The sequence below is a fragment of the Balaenoptera borealis genome (genome assembly GCF_965194805.1).
Source record: "Balaenoptera borealis genome assembly, chromosome: 18".
Taxonomy (NCBI): Eukaryota; Metazoa; Chordata; class Mammalia; order Artiodactyla; family Balaenopteridae; genus Balaenoptera; species Balaenoptera borealis.
Window position 1 is genome coordinate 60,550,035 of NC_138877.1, and position 21,244 is coordinate 60,571,278.

A 21,244-nucleotide genomic window follows, 5' to 3' on the forward strand; every position below is an offset into this window, starting at 1 on the left:
TATGTCTCTTCACTGCCACTTTCGGGTGCTTTCACGATTTATTCTTCTTATTTTACTTTCAGCTTTTGACTACGATGTGTCTAGGTATATTATTCTTTGTATTAAAATGCTTAGGGTTAATCAAACTTCTCGGAAATGTAGTTTGATGCTTTAAACTAAATTTGAGGAATTTGTTTTGACCATTCTTTCTTTAAATACTTCTCTCTCTTTTCTCTCTGAGTGTCACTGAGGCTGTTTGTTTTTCATTATTTTTCTCCCTTTCCTAGTAATTAGACAACTCCTACCAATCTCTCTAAGTTTATTGACTCTCTTATTGCTGCCATCTCCCATCTACTGTTATGTTCAACTAATAAATTATTAATTTCTGATACTGTATTTTTCTATATTTCCCATTTGGTCCTTTTACAATATATACTGTCCATTAAATGTTTTAAATTTATCAAGAATTAAACTACCAAATTTATTAGAGGATCTCCTTAACCCTCTCTGAGTGGTTGTAGTTTTTGTTGAGACTTGCCTATTTTGGTGATATCCTTAATCGTTTTTCCTTATCCTAGGACATACGTCCTTACTCCTAAGGTATGGCCTTCCTGAAGTCTCTACTGAATGCCCAATGTACTCAGTAAGTCTAACAAGGCTGGGACAGAATTCCTGCTCCTCGCAGTCCCGGATGACCTCTGGCACCTCGTTCAGTTCCTAGTCCTTCCGAAGCAGCTCATCCATAATAAGCCTTACGGAAATTCACCTTGCACGTGTGCAGCTAATTCCTCAGTCAAGAACCACTGGTAATGCCCACTTACCCTTGGAGCTTCAAATCTGTGCAGTTCTATCCTCTCCCGTATTCTCCCTATAAATTCTAGCTTAAGCAGCACCAAAATCTGACCTCAGCCTTCTCAGTTCAACAAGACTGATCTGCATGTGTATGGTCCAATATCTGAAAAAAACTTTTCTCATATTTTTTTCCAGTTTTATAGTTGCTCTGAGAGGAAGACAAGTTTGCATAAGTTACTCAAACATGGCTGTACATCACATCCTTTGTAAATGCTGTTTTTCCTACATGAATTTAACAATTTAAATCTGTGGCTTGCTATCTTTGATGAAGCTTTGAAAATTCTTAGTTATTTTCTCTTTAAGTATTACTTCTGTTCCAGACTTCTATCATCTCTCCTTCTGGACTGTGATTCAAGTTATGTTAGATTTTCTCACTATATCCTTTATATTTCTTACCCTGTCTTCTTAATTTTTCATTGTTTTGTTTTTCAGTGTTGCATTATTCAAGTTAAATTAGGGAGTCTCTTTTAGTTCATTAATTCGATCTTTAAATTTATATTAGAGACAATTTTTAGCATGAATGTATATCTATTCTTTTTAAAATTGGCCTTATCTTCATTATATTTTCTAGTTTTGAGCTGAAATTGTGAACATTCTAACTTCTTGAAGTTAACACTCTCAAACATAACTAGAGTTATGTAAATGTCCATATCTTAGCATTTTAACATCAGAAACCAACTTCTGTCTCGTGAGACACTAAGGCTGCCAAAGCCCTACTCAAACCCCAAGGCATCTTTCCGAATAGGCAAATAATTTCATAATAAAATGGCTCCAAATACTAATGTCCCCTGTTTTGTATGTTTATGTGTTCTATCACTGATTGCAGTCTATTCAATTTATAAGCAAATTTAGTCCACACATCTATGTGGTGCCTCATATACATTTTATTTATCAACACTGCTATTATGTTTACTATATTTTAAGTAAGTTTTCTTTAAATAGGCAAATGATATGAAAAGATATCACATACATAAAAGAAATGGCACAAAAACTCATAAAATACACTTAATACAATTACAAATAAGGGAAATAAAAATTAAAACCATGAGATATAACTACACACCACTAGATGAATTTTTTGTAAAAGATAAAATATCAGTATGTTAAGCCACAGGAACTCTTAAGATACTGCTTCTGTCGTTTAAAATTTTATGTGTTCAAATTTTTGGTGATACTAAAAATATATATATATTTTTCAAGTTTTACTGAGATATAATTGATGACTATAATTAACAATGCTATACGGTATATTTGGAAATTATATTTTTACATTGATTTTCTGACTGTTTGTTGCCAATATAAGAAATTCAGTTGATTTTTGAATACTAGGTTCACATCCAGCAACCTTGCTAAATTAACATTGATTCTAGATGTTTTATAGGTTCCTTTGGATTTTATGCATGTATTGGGTTGGCCAAAAAGTTTGTGCGGATGTTCTGGAAAAACCCGAACGAACTTTTTGGCCAATCCAATATCATTCTATCCCTGTAAATAATATTAGTTTTATTTTTACTTTCAGACATTTATATATTTTATTTATTTTTATTGCCTTATTGCACTGGGTAGGAATGCCAGTATAATATCAATTTGAAGTGGTGATATGTGTCTTGTTTCTGAACTAACAGAAGAAGACAGAGAAGTGATTATTATCCTATTTTATTTTACTTAGACTTAAAAAAAATGATAAATAAGTGTTGAATTTTTCAAGTGATGCTTTCTGTATCTATTGAGATGAACCAAAGGACTTCCTTTGGTTTTAACACACTAGTACATTTAAGATACATTAATACATTTATTATTACATTAAAACATGTTAATACATTTAATATTACATTTAAACATCAATATGTTTTGTATTAACATATTAATATGTGTTAATGTGGTAAGTTATACTTACTGAATTTCAAATGTTAAAACAACCTTATATCCCGATAGTATATTCCACTTAACCATTATATATTACTCCTTTTGGATACTACTGGATCTGTTCTGTTAATGTGCTTTAGATATTTTAAAAGAGTGTTTACATTTGTGTTCATGAAAGATATTGGCCTTTAATGTCCCTATATTTTAATATGCTTGTCTGATTTTGCTATTATTTTTTGCTGCCTCATAAAATGAATTGGAAATAGTTCTTCTCTTCTATTCCTTGGAATAACTGTGTAAGATTAGCATTATTTTTTCTTTAACTATTTAGACTGTCACTAGTGAACATATTTGGGCCTGTAATTTACTTTGTGAAATTTTTAAAAAAAGATATAAAACTATTTAGAACTATTCATACTTTTTAATTTTCTATTTTTTGACAAAGCATGTGTTTTCCATAAAATTAGTCCATTTCATGCTAACTGGAAAACTTATTGTGATACAAGTAGAAGCAACTCAAAGGTTTCAAGTATTCATACAATGGAATTCTATTCAGAAATAAAAGGGAATAAAACATTGGCATTTGCAATAGCATAGGTGAATCTCAACTGCATTATGCTAAGTGAAAGAATCTACTAGGCTACACACTATATGGTATCACTTACATGACGTTCTGGAAAACATGTAACTATAGGGACAGTGTTTGTGAGGGGCTGGGATTCAGGATAGGAGGTTTGAAAGAATTTCAGAGACTGATGGAACTATTCCATATATTGATTGTGGTCATGGTGACATGACTGTATACAATTGTTAAAACTCACAGAACTGTACACTATAAAAGGGTGCATTTTACTACATGTAAAATATGTCTTAATATATTTTAAAAATCTAAAGTAAAAAAAGCAAAATAAAGTAAAAAAAGCAAAATGAAATAAAAAAAACTGTTGCTTTGAAGTTATTCTTAATATGTTCTTATCAATGATTGTACCTGTAATGATAATTTATTTGTATTTCTTTTTTCAGTGATTTATGACCCTTCTTTTTTTAAATAAATTTATTTATTTATTTATTTATTGGCTGTGTTGGGTCTTTGTTGCGGTGTGCAGGCTTCTCATTGTGGTGGCTTCTCTTGTTGCAGAGCATGGGCTCTAGGCACACGGGCTTCAGTAGTTGTGGCTCGCGGGCTCTAGAGCGCAGGCTCAGTAGTTGTGGCGCACGGGCTCAGCTGCTCCGTGGCATGTGGGATCTTCCTAGACCAGGGATCGAACCTGTGTCCCCTGCATTGGCAGGCGCATTCTTAACCACTGCACCAGCGGGGAAGTCCCGACCCCTCTTTTTTTTTAAAAATCCATTTGGGTTATGATCCTTGAACATCACAAGGCAATGATGAGTATAAGAACTGTGAAGCTGCCTGGCTTTATGTGACTGCTTTGGAAGCCTTAAGGAAATGACAGGTTCAGGTTCACCAACTATCAAGTCAAGGCACACTCTAAAAGTCGGGAGAGTTCCTAGCAGCATTTAAGAAAACCCCAAACTCTTGCAGCTTCAGGACAGCCTGTGCTGAAAATCAGCCTCAGGATCAAATGAAGATAAGAAAGCTCAATGAGAGATTGCACGTTCAGCCATGACAGATATTCTATGTCAAAGAGAGATAGGTAAGAATAGCCTTAATCTTACATGGGAAAATCTGGATAGCAGAGTCTGAGAATCTTGAGTTTTCTTGAAATTTCTGCTGGCAAAGTAGCTCTTTTATTTTTTGTGAAGAGCAGGTTCTCCTTATCTAAACACTTTCAGAATCACATCTGAAGCAGGTGATTTACAAAATAACACTTGGCCTCCTCATGATTCTTCCTTGCCTTCCCTAATTGGGTCGAGACAATAATTCACGCTGGTCTCAGCTCAGTCTCAGTGGAGAGAGTCCCTAGTAAGTAAGAAATAGTTTAAACTTCAGAGGGATTCCAGGACACTACAAGTACATATTTGGATGAAATCCATTGAACAGTACGGGAGAGCTTCCGGATGATAGCGGTTCTAGGGTAGCAAAATGTAAACTTAGATGCGGAAAACTTTACTGACATAAGAACATTCTCCATTAACACGAGATTTAATTTCCTAGGAAGGATGTCTGGAACTGTCCTAATATGCTGCTGGAATGATTTCTTGAAGCTTGAATATGATGATGACCTAGAGTAAATGAGGTGGACTGGACAGAAATGCTTTGATGTAGTAGTATTACAAACGGTTGAGAAACTAAGGAGGTGAAGATATTAACCAACTTTTACGTGAAACAAGAGAAGCCACCATCTGACTATGTTCCTTGGGAGGGCCCAGGTGACACCGCAATTTAAAAGATTATTTGACTTAGCCTAGGTTTTCCTTCAAACCAACTGCCATGGCTAGTTCATTCATGAGCCTTTTGCGTCGGCACTAGAGTGACTAAAGGTGGAGGATGGCTAACATTCAACAGAGCGAGTCACTCCAATCTCTTGGCTATTGCGTGCCTCTTTTTACTTCCTGGAGAGCAAAATGTCTGCACACTGAGAGCTTAGAAACACATATCACTCTTTTCAAAATGTCCTTGTCTCTTTCTCTCTCTCTTTTTTTTCTTTTTCCTTCCAAGCACTTGTACTAGGCAACATATGTGCTACTGTCTAAGACTCCATATTTACCTATATCTTCGGCCCTTCTCCTTGAATTCAAAGTGAACGTCTATTATTACCACTCTTCAGTTCTGCCTATATCCTTTTCCACCATATTTTAGGCAAAATCCTTAAATAGGTCTATCCCTAGTATCAACATGTCACGTAAATCCCTGGGTGAGTAAACCAGGCCCAACTTTTTCTTCTTCTGATGATTGGTCCTAGGAAAGCTATTATGTGTCCATAAGTGTGAGTTGAGAAAAAGGCACCAATTCAACAGACTGATGTTACAAGAACCCGGGCCTCTTGTCCATATGATTTATTTTTGATGTCCGAATTTGTTTGGGCCTAGATGTACCTTTCTATCATACAGTAGATTAATGCAGTTCCCACTCATTACAGACTGCACACTTGTGTCCGCCAAAGTTCATATGTTGATATCCTAACTCCAATAGGATGGTAATAGGAGGTGGGGCCTTTGGGAAGCAATTGAATTATGAAAATGCAACCCCCATATGGGGGTTAGTTTCTTTATAAGAAGAGGAATAATGTTAATCTCTCTCTCTCTCTGTCATGTGAGGATACAATATCAAGACAGCTATCCGTACACCAGAAAGAAAGCTCTCACCAGAACTTGACCATTCTGGTAACCTGATTTTGGACTTCTAGCCTCAGAACTGTGAGAAATAAATGTTTCTTGTTTAACCCATCCAGTCTATGGTAATTTGTTACAGCAGCCCATGCGGGACAAAACATCTCCAAACTTAATGACTCAGTGGATCTGTGAAAACCCAGCTCATGGTGAAAAACTCCAATCATCACTTGATTTATAGACCCTACTAGAAAGCAGTAGCTGTTTTCAAGAGTGATTGATTCTCTGTCATGGAGGACATGGTTTTGCTACAGAACCTTGGAGGTCTATATTAGAGTTCTCCAGAGTAACAGAACCAATCTGACTGACAGAGATAGAGATACAGATACATAGGAAGAGACTTATTATGAGGGAATGACACATGAAATTAACCATTACAGAGTCTTTATGCCACTTTCTTACTGGGGCCTGAAAAAGATTCCACTTAGCATCCCCATCCTCCTTGTCACCTCTTACATAATATGGCCCATCTGGCAGAGCAGATTTCACAGCAGGCTTAACCTCATCCAGTAGTCTCTCTCATTTGAGCCCTACTAAAAGAGATTCAAATCCAAGCCTCAAATTAACTGTGAGATACTTTGAAAATTATCATGTTCCACCAAGGTTCTGTTTCCTGAAATATAAATAGGATACAGAAGAGACCCTACTTTCTAAAATTACTGGGAAGAAAATTATATGAGTAGTTACCTGAACTTATACTTTACTGCTAACATGACCTATAACAACAGTTTAAATGGTGGGGAAAATTTAGACCTGTCTAATTGGTGTCTCATTATTAAATCAAATTAAAATATATTTTTTAAATTGAATTATTTTTTTTATACAGCAGGTTCTTATTAGTTATCTATTTTATACATATTAGTGCATATATGTCAGCCTCATCTCCCAATTCTTCCCACCAACACAATCCCCCTACCCCTGCTTTCCCCCTTGTTGGTCATACTTTAGTTCTCTACATCTGTTTCTCTATTTCTGCCTTGCAAACAGGTTAATCTGTACCATTTTTCTAGATTGCACATATATGCGTTAATATACAATCTTTCTTTTTCTTTTTCTAGCTTACTTCACTCCGTATGACAGTCTCTAGATCCATCCATATCTCTACAAATGACCCAATTTCGTTCCTTTTTATGGATGAGTAATGCTCCATTGTATATATGTACCACATCTTCTTTATTCATTCATCTGTCAGTGGGCGTTTAGATTGCTTCCATGACCTGGCTATTGTAAATAGTGCTGCAGTGAACATTGGGGTGCATATGTCTTTTTGAATTATGGTTTTTTCTGGGTATATGCCCAGTGGTGGTATTGCTGAGTCATATGGTAATTCTATGTTTAGTTTTTTAAGGAACCTCCATACTGTTCTCCATAGTGGCTGTTTCAATTTACATTCCCATCAACAGTGCAAGAGGGTTCCCTTTACTCCACACCCTCTCCAGCATTTGTTGTTTGTAGATTTTCTCATGATGCCCATTCTAACCGGTGTGAGGTGATACCTCATTGTAGCTTTGATTTGCATTTCTCTAATATTAGTGAGGTGGAGCATCTTTTCATGTGCCTCTTGGCCATCTGTATGTCTTCTTTGGAGAAATGTCTATTTAGGTCTTCTGCCCATTTTTTGATTGGGTTGTTTGTTTATTTAATATGGAGCTGCATGAGTTGTTTATATATTTTCGAGATTAATCCTTTGTCTGTTGATTCATTTGCAAATATTTTCTCCCATTCTGAGGGTTGTCTTTTCATCTTGTTTATAGTTTCCTTTGCTGTGCAAAAGCTTTTAAGTTCCATTAGGTCCCATTTGTTTATTTTTGTTTTTATTTCTATTACTCTAGGAGGTGGATCTAAAAAGATCTTGCTGTGATTTATGTCAAAGAGTGTCCTTCGTATGTTTTCCTCTAACAGTTTTATACTGTCTGGTCTTACATTTCGGTCTTTAATCCATTTTGAGTTTATTTTTGTGTATGGTGTTAGGGAGTGTTCTAATTTCATTCTTTTCCATGTAACAGTTCACTTTTACCAGCACCATTTATTGAAGAGGCTGTCTTTTCTCCATTGTGTATCCTTGCCTCCTCTGTCATAGATTAGTTGACCATAGGTGTGTGGGTTTATCTCTGGGCTTTCTATCCTGTTCCATTGATCTATATTTCTGTTTTTGTGTCAGTACCATATTGTCTTGATTACTGTAGCTTTGTAGTATAGTATGAAATCAGGGAGTCTAATTCCTCCAGCTCCGTTTTTTTCACTCAAGATTGCTTTGGCTATTCGGGGTCTTTTGTGTCTCCATACACATTTTAAGAGTTTTTGTTCTAGTTCTGTAAAAAATGCCATTGGTAATTTGATAGGGATTGCAATGAGTCTGTAGATTGCTTTGGGTAACATAGTCATTTTCACAATATTGATTTTTCCAATCTAGGAACACGGTATATCTCTCCATCTGTTTGTCATCTTTGATTTCTTTCATCAGTGTCTTATAGTTTTCTAACTACGGGTCTTTTACATCCTTAGGTAGGTTTCTTCCTAGGTATTTTATTCTTTTTGTTGCAATGGTGAATGGGATTGTATCCTTAATTTCTCTTTTTGATCTTTCATTGTTAGTGTATAGGAATGCAAGAGATTTCTGTGCATTAATTTTGTATCCTGCCACTTTACCAAATTCACTGATTAGCTCTAGTAGTTTACTGGTGACATCTTTAGGATTATCTATGTATAGTATCATGTCATCTGCAAACAGTGACAGTTTTACTTCTTCTTTTCCAATTTGTATTCCTTTTATTACTTTTTTCTTCTCTGACTGCCATGGCTAGGACTTCCAAAACTATTTTGAATAATAGTGGTGAGAGTGGACATCCTTGTCTTGTTCCTGATCTTAGAGGAAATGCTTTCAGGTTTTCACCATTGAGAATGATGTTTGCTGTGGGTTTGTCATATGTGGCCTTTATTATGTTGAGGTAGGTTTCCTCTATGCCCACTTTCTGGAGAGTTTTTATCATAAATGGATGTTGAAATTTGTCAAAAGCTTTTTCTGCATCTGTTGAGATGATCATATGTTTTTTATTCTTCAGTTTGTTAATATGGTGTATCACATTGATTGATCTGCATATATTGAAAAATGCTTGCATTCTTCGGATAAATCCCACTTGATCATGGTGTATGATCCTTTTAATGTGTTGTTGGACTCTGTTTGCTAGTATTTTGTTGAGGATTTGTGCATCTATATTCATCAATGATATTGGTCTGTAATTTTCTTTTTTTTGTAGTATCTTTGTCTGGTTTCAGTATCAGAGCGATGGTGGCCTCATTGAATAGGTTGGGAGTGTTCCTGCCTCTGAAATTTTTTGGAAGATTTTGAGAAAGATGGGTGTTAGCTCTTCTCTAAATGTTTGATAGAATTCACCTGTGAAGCCATCTGGTCCTGGACTTTTGTTTGTTGGAAGATTTTTAATCACAGTTTCAATTTCCTTACTTGTGATTGGTCTGTTCATATTTTCTATTTCTTCCTGGTTCTGTCTTGGAAGATTATACCTTTCTAAGAATTTGCCATTTTTTCCAGGTTGTCCATTTTATTGGTATAGAGTTGCCAATAAAATGTAGTAGTCTCTTAGGATGCTTCGTATTTCTGCGGTGTCTGTTGTAACTTCTCCTTTTTCATTTCTAATTTTACTGATTTGAGTCCTCTCCCTCTTTTTCTTGATGAGTCTAGCTAAAGGTTTATCAATTTTGTTTATCTTCTCAAAGAACAAGCTTTTAGTTTTATTGATCTTTGCTATTGTTTTCTTTGTTTCAATTTCATTTATTTCTGCTCTGATCTTTATGATTTCTTTCCTTCTACTGCCTTTGGGTTTTGTTTGTTCTTCCTTCTCTAGTTTCTTTAGGTATAAGTTTAGATTATTTGAGATTTTTCTTGTTTCTTGAGGTAGGATTGTATTGCTATAAACTTCCCTTTTAGAACTGCTTTTGCTGTATCCCATAGGTTTTGGATCATAGCGTTTTCATTGTCTTCTGTCTCTAGGTATTTTTTGATTTCCTCTTTGATTTCTTTAGTGATCTATTGGTTATTTAGTAACGTATCTGTTTAGCCTCCATGTGTTCGTGTTTTTTACGTTTTTTCCCCTGTAATTTATTTCTAATCTCATATTGCTGTGGTCAGAAAGGATGCTTGATATGATTTCAATTTTCTTAAATTTACCAAGGCTTGATTTGTGACCCAAGATGTGATCTACCCTTGAGAACGTTCCATGTGCACTTGAGAAGAAAGTGTAATCTGCTGTTTTTGGATAGACTGTCTTATAAATACCAATTAAATGTATCTGGTCTATTGTGTCATTTAAAGCTTGTGTTTCCTTATTAATTTTCTGTCTGAAAGATCTGTCCGTTGGTGTGAGGTGTTAAATTCCCCCACTCTTATTGTGTTACCATTTATTTCCTTTTTTATAGCTATTAGCATTTGCCTTATGTATTGAGGTGCTCCTATGTTGGGTATATATATATATTTATAATTGTTATATCTACTTCTTGGTTGATACCTTGCTCATTATGTAGTCTCCTTCCTTGTCTCTAGTAACATTCTTTATTTTAAAGTCTTTTTTATCTGATATGAGTATTGCTACTCAAGCTTTCTTTTGATTTCCATTTGCATGGAATATCTTTTTCCATCCCCTCACTTTCAGCCTGTGTGTGTCCCTAGGTCTGAAGTGGGTCTCTTGTAGACAGCATATATATGGGTCTTCTTTTTGTATCCATTCAGCAAGCCTGTGTCTTTTGGTTGGATCATTTATTCCATTCACATTTAAGATAATTATCAATATGTATGTTCCTATTACCATTTTCTTAATTGTTTTGGGTTTGTTTTTGTAGGTCCTTTTCTTCTCTTGTGTTTCCCACTCAGAGAAGTTCCTTTAGCATTTGTTGTAGAGTTGGTTTGGTGGTGCTGAATTCTCTTACCTTTTGCTTGTCTGTAATGCTTTTGATTTCTCCATCAAATTTGAATGAGATCCTTGTCGTGTAGAGTGATCTTGGTTGTAGGTTCTTCCCTTTCATCATTTTATATATATTGTGCCACTCCTTTCCAGCTTGTAGAGTTTCTGCTGAGAAATCAGCTGTTAACATTATGAGAGTTCCCTTGTATGTTATTTGTCATTTTTCCCTTGCTGCTTTTAATAATTTTTCTTTGTCTTTAATTTTTGTCAATTTGATTACTATGTGTCTTGTCATGTTTCTCCTTGGGTTTATCTTGTGTGGGACTCTCTCTGCTTCCTGGACTTGGGTGGCTATTTCCTTTCCCATGTTAGGGAATTTTTCGACTATAGTCTCTTCAAATATTTACTCGGGTCCTTTCTCTCTCTCTTCTCCTTCTGGGACCCCTATAATGTGAATGTTGGTCATTTAATGTTGTCCCAGAGGTCTCTTAGGTTGCCTTCATTTCTTTTCATTCTTTTATCTTTATTCTCTTCTGCAGCAGTGAATTCCACCATTTTGTCTTCCAGGTCACTTATCTGTTCTGCCTCAGTTATTCTGTTATTGATTCCTTCTGGTGTAGTTTTCATTTCAGTTATTGTATTGTTCATTTCTGTTTGTTTGTTCTTTAATTCTTCTAGGTCTTTGTTAAACATTTCTTGCATCTTCTCCATCTTTGCCTCCATTTTTTTTCCGAGGTCCTGGATCATCTTCACTATCATTATCCTGAATTATTTTTCTGGATTGCCTATCTCCACTTCATTTAGTTGTTTTTCTGGGGTTTTACCTTGTTCCTTCATCTGGTACATAGTCCTCTGCCTTTTCATTTTGTCTATCTTTCTGTGAATGTGGTTTTCGTTCCACAGGCTGCAGGATTGTAGTTCTTCTTGCTTCTGCTGTCTGCCCTCTGGGGGATGAGGCTATCTAAGAGGCTTGTGCAAGCTTCCTGATGGGAGAGATTGGTGGTGGGTAGAGCTGGGTGTTGCACTGGTGGGCAGAGCTCAGTAAAACTTTAATCTGCTTGTCTGTTGATGGGTGGGGCTGAGTTCCCTCCCTGTTGGTTGTTTGGCCTGAGGCAACCCACCACTGGAGGCTACAAGCTCTTTGGTGGGGCTAATGGCAGATTCCGGGAGGGCTCATGCCAAGGTGTATTTCCCAGAACTTCTGCTGCCAGTGTCCTTGTCCCCATGGTGAGCCAAAGCCATCCACCGCCTCTGCAGGATTCCCTCCAACAATAGGAGGTAGGTCTGGTTCAGTCTTCTATGGGGTCACTGCTCCTTCGCCCTGGGTCCTAATATGCACAGTACTTTGTGTGTGCTCTCCAAGAGTGGAGTCTCTGTTTCCCCCAGTCTTGTCCAAGTCCTGCAATCAAATACTGCTAGCCTTCAAGTATGATTCTCTGGGAATTCCTCCTCCAGTTGTCAGTCCCCCAGGTTGTGAAGCCTGATATGGGGCTCAGAACCTTCACTCCAATTGGTGGACTTTTATGGTACAATTGTTCTCAAGTTTGTGAGTCACCCACCCAGCGGTTATGGGATTTGATTTTATTGTGACTGCACCCCTCCTACCGTCTCACTGCAGCTTCTCCTTTGTCTTTGGATGTGGGATATCTTTTTTGGTGAGTTCCTGTGTCTTCCTGTTGATGATTGTTCAGCAGTTAGTTGTGATTCCAGTGCTCTCGCGAGAGGGAGTGAGATCACCTCCTTCTACTCTGCCATCTTGAATCATTCTCCCTCAAATTGATATTTCTGAGTATATATTTTTGTTAGTTGTGATGCAAGGCATCCTTGTTTTCTGGTTTTCCTCTTTCTCACCAACGTTATTTACAGGATAGTGGCAAGGTTTTAGATTTTTTTGGTAATAACTTTGGGTAACTTTTTTCACACATATAGAAAGAAGATATTTCTGAGGTTTCTGTCTATGGCCTTTTTCAAGTCTCATCTACATTCTGTCACCTTGGGTGATCTAATTGATTTGTGCCTTATGTTTTACTTCTCAACTAAATGCTGATGACTCACAAATGTTTATCTCCACCCAGGTGTCTCTTCCCTGCAGAACATTCACATATGTATTTCCACATCTTCACAACATCTTCCTCTCATGTTACTCTCATATTTTTACTTCAACTCACAATTACCAAATTTAATAATTCTTATTACATTTTCCTTGTAAATTAGATTATAACAAAACATTTTATTTTTCCTAAATCAAATAGCTTCTAATATCCATGGTGTAAAAAATTAAATCTCAGTCCTTTTGAGAGAGAGTCCTCTCTCTCTCTCGGGTCTTGAGAAAGTTTGGAGAAAATGAGTTTTTCAGAACACTCTCACTCAGTCCTGTAGTTTCCAGGCCACACTGTGTTCTGAAGACACATTTATTGGCTGAGGTCTCTATGTAGGTGGCTACTCTGACCTGTGCCATACTGGATACAAGCATCTTTGAAAAATTTAACAGTACACTGTCTAGCCAGCCTTCATGGGGCACAGTCTGCCTCCATTCCTCTGCAAGATCCTGGCTGTTGCATATAATCTTTGCAAAGGAATGTGTTTAAAGACTCTTAACAGCCACAAAATTCAAAATCACAGTCTCCTTCCCATTTTGACTCTTGAATACTCTCTTGTACCCTGTCAGCAGTTTCTGCTTTGTTCTGCCAATCATTTTCTTCAACACCATCCAACTCTGTGAAATTCTGCATAATCTCCTTCTATGACATTCTGGAGTGAAATCAGGAGAATAAGAAGTGATATGTCATCTTTTTATTTTCTTTATAATTCACCTTGTTTTATCAGTATATACTGCTGCTCTCAATTTAACCACACATAAGAATCATTCAAGGTTCTTTCCTCTCAGTTTATCATCAATTCTTAATGATTCTATCTCTAGATATCTCTCAAACCCATCCCCTGCTCTCTGCCTTTACTGCCACTACCTTAGCATAAACCCCTATTACTCTTCCCTTACTAATCTCATTGCCTCCAGCCTCAACTCCCTTCAAACAACAGTCTAGTCTCTTGACAGAGCAGTATTTATAAAATGCAAATCTCATGTTGCTACCACCTACTCCACCTCCGCCTATTTAAATCCCTTATTGGATCTTATAAGAAAAGCTGTTTTTCTCTATTTTTGTTTTTGTTTTTTCAAAAAATTTTCCTTTGCTTGGCATTTAATTAATCACCTAGTTAATGATAGCTGCTATGTAGAGGCTTTATATCCCTTATCTCTTCTGGCCTACACTACCCTGTGACATACATTATTCTAAGATGAGGAAGCTGAGCTTAACTAATTGGGCCAATCACCTACTAAATCACTGAAGGAGCCAAGATTCCTACCCAGGTCTCTCTTAGCCACTTATCAGCCACATATGGATATTCCCTCTTTCTTCATATCTTTGCCAATGCCTGTCATACCACCTGTGTTCTAGCCAAAGTACATACTTTATTTTCCCCTTAAATGCCTGTCATAACTTCATCTCTTTGAATGTATCTTTCACTCTACTTCAACACTAATTGTAGATACTTTCTCCACTCAATTCAACTGGTACTTAGGGCAGTGAAATATCACCATCTCTCGGAAAACATCTCTAAAGCTGAGCATTGATGTCAAGTGCCTCTTTCTTATGCAGCTGGAGATTCCTACATACAGCATTATAAAATTTGCCCCGCACATTTGTAATTGTTTTTCTCTTTAAATATTTTCTGTAGTAGAAAAGGAGCTCCCTGAGAATAAGAATCTGTCTAATATTTTCACAGCACCAGAGGATGGCAAATGGTGCCAGGCATCTGGACACATATAAAGACACATTTATTGAGTGAATGAATAAATGAATGACTATATCTATTTTAATGTTGGCTGGACCATACTAAGCTCTTATTCCTGAGTTACCAAGTGGACTTGTGATAACATCCTTCATGGACAAATGATATGTGTTTGGATCACGAGGCTCTTTTTCTAAAGGCCTCACTACTTCTGTTAAGGTTTCTGTATAGATTGTAAAACTCTGGAGTGCCAGCTTTTGTATATCTTTTTTCTTTGGAATCTCAATTCTCCACATCTCTCCTACTTAAACACTTCCTATTTTATAAGAATTATTAATGCCTCAATATTTTAGTATTATTTCATTCATTCTATTCAAGAATTATTCATCTTCTTTGATAAGATGAATGAATGTGGCTTTTTAAAAGTTTTCTCAATCAAGGCAATATTAATTTTATTGACAACATAGCTTCCCATTGTCTCAAATTTCTAAGATGATCCCTAGGATTCCTGCCACCTGCTGCATACACAGTACAACTTCCCCTGCTTGAGTGTGGACAGGACATCTAAATATGATGGGATGATCACTCCATCCATCATAGCAGGCTAGAGGAGATTCTTCTGCTGAACTTGAAGATACAAGTTTCCATGTTACAAGAAGGGTATATGGCTAGGACATGAGGGAAACCTGTAGGGGCTGAAAACAACCCCTAATTTACAGCCACCAAGAAAACAGGAACCTCAGTTCTATAACCAAAAGGAACTGAATTCTGTCAAAATTCACCAGAACTTAGAAGTGGACCCTGAATATCAGATGAGATGGTAGTCTCTGCCAATACTTTGAATGTAACTGGTGAGACTCTGAGCAAAAGTTCTAGCTAACCTGTATCTGGACTCCTGAACCATGATACTGTCATATAATGAAAGTGCATGTTCCAAGCTATGATTGTGGCAACCTGTTACACCACAATAGGAAATGAATGCACTGGTCCTTACTCCTGTCAGTAATCTTATGGGCATTGCTAGTACAGTACCTCACTGACATTTTACAGGTATTGTATGCTCTACTCTTTTTCTAATGGATACTAACTTCAAAACTGTGTATATGCTGTTTTTTACTCGTCTCCATCAGATCTCAGAGTTCTTGCTTAATAATGCTTTCCTCTGCTCCACTGACTAGATACAATACTGTCTGCTTCTAACAAATTGCCACCATTTATCAGCAATTAATGGTAGCCTAATATAGAAGAGAAAGAAACCTCCAAGGATTAGAGAGGAAAACTTCACTTTCTGACCTTCCAATCTGTGCGTTAAAGGCAAGCTTTGGATTTGTGTGTTTCTGGAGTGTTATTAAATGGAGTACTTAATCTGAATAATACAAATTTATATTTGCCTAGTAATTTGAACATTCATCTTCACAATACAATTGTGAGAAGTTATGAAATAAGTTATTATCTTCATTTTATCATTTATTTGACTTCACCAAGGTTATTTAAAGGATAATGGCAACACTGATCCTAGAGTCAACCTCTTTTTATATACCATTCCTATGAATGCTGCTCATCTGCCTTCCCTGCTTCCTAACAAAATATAATCACCCATTTTATGTTTCTTTATCTCAAACTTCATTGGATTCATGAAACTCTTATGGAGCCTCTATCTTTCTTTAATTTGTTTGTTCTTTTCCCAAATATTTTACCATACTGCTTGTATTATCTATCTATCTTTCTATCCATCCACCCATCATTCCATCCTATTTTTGATGTATTACAAATTAAATTTCAGACGTCAGTAGAGTTCCATTAATAACTTGCATATCATCAGAGTTCATCATTTAAAACATGTTTTCTTTTGATGTAAGTTTTACATACAATTGAATGCAAAGACCTTAAATGTACATTGCCTCAGTTTTGACAAAGGCACGCACCTATTTAAGGTACCCAAAACACACTGGCAACTTCTTTCAGGTTTGCATAAAGATTAAGATTTTTTGTGCAACTCCTCCATCAACATGACCCTAGCATGCTGCTAAAACCAAAACTTGCTTAAACGGTCAGTTTTTCTTGTTAAATCTGAAACTGCAGAACATACTACCCCAGTCTTGCTTACCCTTAGACCATTTACTTTTGAGAACTGCTTTTTCTGACACACCACATTCTTGTTTCCTTGTTCCTTTTATTCTAGATCAACCACCTACCCTGAGTCATATAAAACTTTTGCTTATGGCCAGAAGGCAAGGGGAATCTTGCTTTCACAATGACCCTCCTGCTAGTGGTGAATAAAGACCCTCTCTTTGTGGTTCCACTCTTGTGTGTTGGGGGGGGCGGTTATTCCAGGGCATTTTGACAAGTGGACATAAAACTCTTTCCTTTATGTCACAAAATCATACCAAATTATTTCACATTTAGTGGAAATGTCATTGCCAATTTACTGAAACATAAATAGATGATTAATAGATAGTCTTATTTTGTCATGTATTTTTCTATATTCTTATCTTTCCTATTTAATTGTTTATAGACACTTGCAAGCAAGAAATAGTACAGAAAGAGCAAAGCACCACTTTCAAAGGGATAGGGGTTTGTTGCAGATTGAATTTTGTCCCGTCACACACTCTCCATCAGAAATTAAAATAATCCTCAAGTAGATATTTGAAGGTGAAAAGAAATTGCAAATGGGTAGTTAAAAATATGTGACTATGTGTAAGTGAATCCTAGTTCTTTTTTAGCACCTGGATCAGTCAACATCCAGTTCACAAAACAAGATTCTAGTTACTTTAACCAGTAAGGGATTTATTACTATAAGTTTGGTGCTTATAAAAATTATGGAAGGTTTGAAGGACCAGATCCTTGGCTGAGCCTCAAAGAATATTTCTCAGAATATATAGAACTGGCTCTAGTCCACCTTTGGTGACATACTGAAATCAATAAGTTCCTAATGCTGTCAAAGCAACTGCATATTGACAGCTAGGAATCTGGAGAATGGACAGCATAACTCCAATGCAAGGATTAAAAGTCTATAATAAAGAAGTTGCCACTCTAAATACTTCTGCCATTGATGTTGTCTTATCTGCACACCAAATAAACACAAAACATTCACACATGTTTTTCCAAACTCATTTAGAATAAAACCAGGGTGGATAACGGCCAACTCCTGTGGCAGGCTATCTAATTAGTTAAAAAAAGATTCCATTTAGATCTGAAAATGGACGTGCAAACTAATATGGGATCTATAGTTCTTAGATCACAAATATCTCCAACTAGAAAAAAAAAGCTGGAATGGATTGAATGTTCCAATCTACGCTACCATAGATGCTATGACCTACTTAAGACCAATAGTTTATTGTATATTTAAGACTGCATATAGAAATATTCCATTTTTAAATAAGAGAAAAGTATTCTTTATAAATCAATCTTCTTATTCTGAACAGGTCATGTTCACATAATTTAAAAGAATCAAATTAATTTGGAAAAGTGGATGGCGAGACAATTGATGTGGAATTAAAATGACTGCTTTTGAAGTGAAAAAATATACAAGTTAAAATATATTTCCAACGAATTGGTGTAACAAGAGCTAAACTAGTGCAAAGAGGCAAAACAGTTTCCAGTAATTAATTTTTTTAAACAAAAGAAATGGCATAGGGCTTCCCTGGTGGCGCAGTGGTTGAGAATCTGCCTGCCAATGCAGGGGACACGGGTTCGAGCCCTGGTCTGGGAAGATCCCACATGCCGCAGAGCGACTGGGCCCGTGAGCCACAATTACTGAGCCTGCGCGTCTGGAGCCTGTGCTCCGCAACAAGAGAGGCCGCGATAGTGAGAGGCCCGCGCACCGCGATGAAGAGTGGCTCCCACTTGCCACAACTAGAGAAAGCCCTCGCACAGAAACGAGGACCCAACACAGCCAAAAATTAATTAATTAAAAAAAAAAAAAAAAAAGAAATGGCATAAAATGACCATACGTTTCCCTAGGAATTTCTGTTGAAGCCTTTGAAACCAGGTCATAAGGGATGCTCCAAGCTTACCCTTCCTCTATTAAGCTAGTTGATGTCATTTGGCAGAAAGTGAGAACAAAGGGGTTAACCCGATTTCAAGTTTGTCTTTATTGCACTACCAAATCTCCTCCTGTGATAAATGAAAATGAATTGCCTTAAGTGGTTAAAGAGTAGAAATAGATGAGAACAGTTGATCTCCTGCTTCGGTAAGAGGATGGTTTAGCTTATTTCTTCTTTAGAACAATGTGTCTTGGTTGATTGTCAGTGTCTGTTTGAAACAAAAAGACCTACTGAAGCAAATTCATCTTTCAACAAATACAGTCTTCTCCAAGAAAAACTACTAATCGGAGATTATATGTTAATCACATGGCAAACATTATGTTTATTGGAGAGGGTTCTTGTAATTTAGTACTTTCTGTTTCATGTGCTCTTTTATTGAATACTAACAGAGGCTAGAAAAGGCAACAAAATTGGCAAATTAAATTAATTATGCAAAGTTATAATTGGAAAATACCCAAGAATATTTCACAGTAGCGAAAAAAACTGTTTTGTCTTTGAAAGTGATCAGTGTTGCATTTCTCATAAAGATGGCTCCCTATTAATTATGACTGAAAGTGTACAAAATACCCATAGGGCCCCAAAGATCATTTACCACAATCCCTTTCAAATAAGACCTCTATTTATCTCAAAAGAGGCTTGAACAACATGAGCAGGTCATTATTTACAGCAGAGCATATTCTGATTCAACCTATCATGATGAGGGTTATGGCACACTGCTGCCCTATAAGTCTCTATCACATATCACCTAATTTTTCACATTTGCCCACATAACAAAATAACTTCAAAGACATGCAGCAATTGGTGTAAGGACAGTAGCATCAACATTCATTTATTCAAAAAGCTCAACTGAAGATTTTAAAAGCAGCAACAGGGTAGTTATTGCATGTCCCCATGTTCCTTCAAAAAGTAGAGTAGGGCTTCCCTGGTGGCGCAGTGGTTGAGAATCTGCCTGCCAATGCAGGGGACACAGGTTCGAGCCCTGGTCTGGGAAGATCCCACATGCCGCAGAGCGACTGGGCCCGTGAGCCACAATTACTGAGCCTGCGCGTCTGGAGCCTGTGCTCCGCAACAAGAGAGGCCGCGATAGTGAGAGGCCCGCGCACCGCGATGAAGAATGGCCCCCACTTGCCGCAACTGGAGAAAGCCCTCACACAGAAACGAAGACCCAACACAGCCATAAATAAATAAATAAATAAATAAATAAAATATTAAAAAAAAAAAAAAAACTTTTAAAAAAAGTAGAGTAGAACCAAAAACCTACAGGTAAAATGCACTCTTAAACTAGAGAACAAGGTATCCCCATAAACTCTAAAACATGAGTAAATGGTGACAAACAATACCCACATGACAGCAGTATCTGTTTAGGAGGAAACAGAGCTGAGACAACTGGGCTTCAGTAAAAGAGGAAATTAATTCCCATGTTTTAAAGCACTTAATATGTGTCTAAATCCTTGTTATTTTGAAAATTTATAAATAAATGACAAAAAATCTAGCATATGTTCTGCCTTCCCTATATGAATTGTACTTCATGGAACCTCATAGTTGATGTGAGATACTTCAATTTTTATAAGTTGTCCAGCTAACGAAAGAATAAGGCATGATAGAATTACCATTCTGCAACCACAAATGAAGAAATAAATTTATACAATAATTATTAATATTTAAAAACAATGCAGAAGGATAAACAACAGAACATTATTGTTTGCTTCTTGAAATATATATCACCTATTAAGTATTCTTGACCCCTACTTCCCCCTACCAAAAAAATCATACCTTAATTTGATCAAGACTTTAAACTATATACATAATATATAAGGAACTGAGAGAATGCTATATTACACTATTTAGATGCTATCAAAAATATCAAAAGATTATGAGAAGCTCTATAGTATAAATGACCCAGAAAACTTGGTGAATATCCTCAATCTACAGATCCAAGAACTAAGGGTAACCAGAGCATGATAAATACAAAGGAAATCTAAACTACGCTCACCACAACCACATTGTCAAACTCAATGAAAAAATTCCAAAATCAACTGGAGAGGTTAAAAACATGTTACACACAAAGAAAAACAATTACAGGAACAATGGCTGACTTCTCATAACCTTGGATGCCAAAAGGCAAACGAGGGTAAAAAAGTTAATTCAGAATGCTATCCCCAGTGAAACAATCTTCTAAAGATAAGGGTGAAATAAAGATATTTTAGGATAGGAAAAGCTAAGTGAATTCATTGCCAATGGATCTGTGCTACTAGAAATGCTAAATTAAGTTCTTCAAATTTAAGGGGAAAATTTACCAGATGGAAACTCACATATAAAAAGAAAAATGAAGAATGTCAGAAATGATAAATATATGAGTAAATATAGACTATTTTCCTCTTCTTTCCTTCAATTCATTAAAAGCAACTGAACTGACTGTTTAAAGAAAAAGTTGCAGTGTGGGGTGCATTATATGTTTAGAAGTGAAATATGTGACAATAATAATATCAAGTATGGTTAGAG